Raw genomic sequence first — 2810 nt, forward strand, 5'->3', positions numbered from 1 at the left:
GATCTGCATAACCCCGTTTACAGTCAATGCGGACTTCCACACTCGACGACCGGCCTCGCAGACCTGTACCCTGACGTTAAAGGGACACGTTTCGCATGTTTTAGCCCATTAACTACAAATCCTGAACATTTCCCAAAGCACGCCATGGATTTTAAGTTTTTAAATACGTTACCCCCCCCTCCCGGATCCATTCCACTCATTTCACTGCGGTATGAAAATCCACTTGAGAGATTTGAAACTCGACAGAGATAGGGTGTCCACCACAGCGGAGATTGGGTTGACTTTATTTTTTTCCCCAGTTATGTTTTAGTTGCGGGAAAATGCAAACGATGGCACATATTTTTGTGAAAAGTCTTCCAGATGGTGCGTGCCGGTGCGCTCGGGCATCCGAGATTTAAGAGCTGGCTGCTGAACTGCCATTTTATACGTTGTATACGTTTTTAATGAAGCCACGACGAAGCTACTAACTTAACATTTCGTACCGCCCTGAAATGAATGGAAACCATAACTCCTGGGAAGGCAGGGATATTTACGGCATGCTTTGGATAACGGTAGGCAGTAATGTAAAGCCCATTTGTAGTAAATGGTCTAACAGTTGTTCCCAAACTTTTTAGGCAAAGCACCCCCTTCTACACCCTGACCGGGCATATGCACCCCCCAATCCCCCACACCTTCACCGAAAACACAGCATATGTACCCTATTTAAAGCCGCATCAAAGGCATCGCGTTTAATCACACACAAATAATCAGAACACACAGAGGTCGCATTGGAATGGAACTGAAACGACCCTGCAACAAAGTTTCAATAAACTGCAACAAAGTTACGGACGAGCCGTCACCTTTAAAGAACAAAGAAGATGGGCGAGGGCCAGACGCAGAAGGACCCATGGGGGCAAATGCTGTCATATTTTCAGTCGCAAGATAAATTGCATCAGGTTTAAATTACAATTAACCATACATGACAGAGCAGCTAGGGAAATTAGAACACCAGTAATTTTAATAAAATTGCAGTAAAGTTACTCACGATCCACTACATAACACAGTAAGGATCACAATGGAAATGAGAGGATCACACCAGAAATAGGCCTGTGGCTTTATTATGTAATTTAATCCTCGACAGTTTGTAAGTGTGATAACGGTCTTCAGGTGAAGCAGTATTACGTGTATTTTATGATTGTCAAATGAATAAATAACTATCTCGCTATCCAACACCTTTACACCACCATTACATTTTTCCTTTCGTGCACCTCCTAGAGGCAGCTCGACCACACCAAGGGGTGCACGCATCACAGAGACCAGATCAGCTTTGCCATCGCCACCTAAACATAACCATTTCTAACGCTATGCCTGAACTTAGTTAAACATCTCTGATCTATTAGCATTTAAGGTGATGATCAAAGCTGATGTCCTGACACCATCCTTATCCATACATACGCTGAAATGCATTGTATGCATTGGATGGAAGGTCATTTGATATGCTGAGGTGTATTCTCTGTCACAAAGTGGAGTAGTCATGGGCATCTGGGTGGCGTGGCGTGGCGTAGCGTGCTATTCCGTTGCCTACCAACATGGGGATCGCTGGGTTCGAATCCCAGTGTTACCTCCAGCTTGGTCGGGCATCCCTACAATTGGCCATGTCTACGGGTGGGAAGCCGGTGTGGTTTCCATTTCTGCTCAGGTACAATATCGACTCGGGGTCCTTCGACTACATATTACATCACAGGTAAGTTGCTAGCTAGCGTTGTTTAACGCTAGCTTTATAGTTATTTAGCTGTGTGCTTTTTACAATCCACGCTGACATAGAATTGGTTAGTAAATGTGCGAGGGCTGAAGGCCCAAGCTGCGTCTAACGTCAATCTACTGTTTCCCAATGTTCCTAAACTGAACTAGGGTTGATGCTAGATCCAATGGGGTGTAGGCACGGAAGTAGACGTGACTGGTTGTTGGTTAGGGTTAGAGTTTAAACTCTTTTGAATTTCCATTGTTAGCAAGCATTAACGTTAGCTATCATTACAGTACAATCTGGCAATGTTAAGGTCAGTTGTAAGCTAGCTAGCTAAATGTTTCTGTGCGCATCATTTGTTTCAAGTCAGTGCACTTCGAGGTTCCGCTCTGTCTATTGGCCGACGCAACAGCCAATCATGGCTACTTCCGTGCCTACAACCCGTTGGATCTAGCATCAACCCTGAACTAGCCTCTACCCAAGCCCCTACCCCACCATAATGCGTGAAGTAGTGATGTCATCTGTAGTCGCAGGACCCCGAGCAGGGCGAGTAGATCAAGTCCCAACACCGGATGTGAATGTGTCCTGGTCACTGTACTACCGCCTCTTCTGGTCAGTCGGGGCACCTGTTCGGGGGGGAGGGGGAACTGGGGGGAATACCGTGATCCTCCCATGCGCTATGTCCCCCTGGCGAAACTCCTCACTGTCAGGTGAAAAGAAGCGGCTGGTGACTCCACATGTATCGGAGGAGACATGTGGTAGTTTGCTAGTTTGCAGCCCCCCCAGGATCAGCAGAGGGGGTGGAGCAGCGACCAAGATGGATTGGAAAAGTGGGGCAATTGGCCCAGTACAATTAGGGAGAAAAAGGAATGGGGGAAAACGAAAAAAGTGGAGTAGTCACATCTGTACTCCCAGCTGACATGTACTGTATACATTGGACAGAGCGGTGGCAAATGCACATATATTGTATGTAAACATTTTGTCCTTGAGCCTGGATTGAAAATACAGAGTGAATTAATTATTGTTAGAAAGGAAGATAAAACTTATCAACTAACACAATAGGAAGTTGTAGGAACATGTTTTATTG

This window comes from Lampris incognitus, chromosome 9, assembly GCF_029633865.1.
Source record: "Lampris incognitus isolate fLamInc1 chromosome 9, fLamInc1.hap2, whole genome shotgun sequence".
Taxonomy (NCBI): Eukaryota; Metazoa; Chordata; class Actinopteri; order Lampriformes; family Lampridae; genus Lampris; species Lampris incognitus.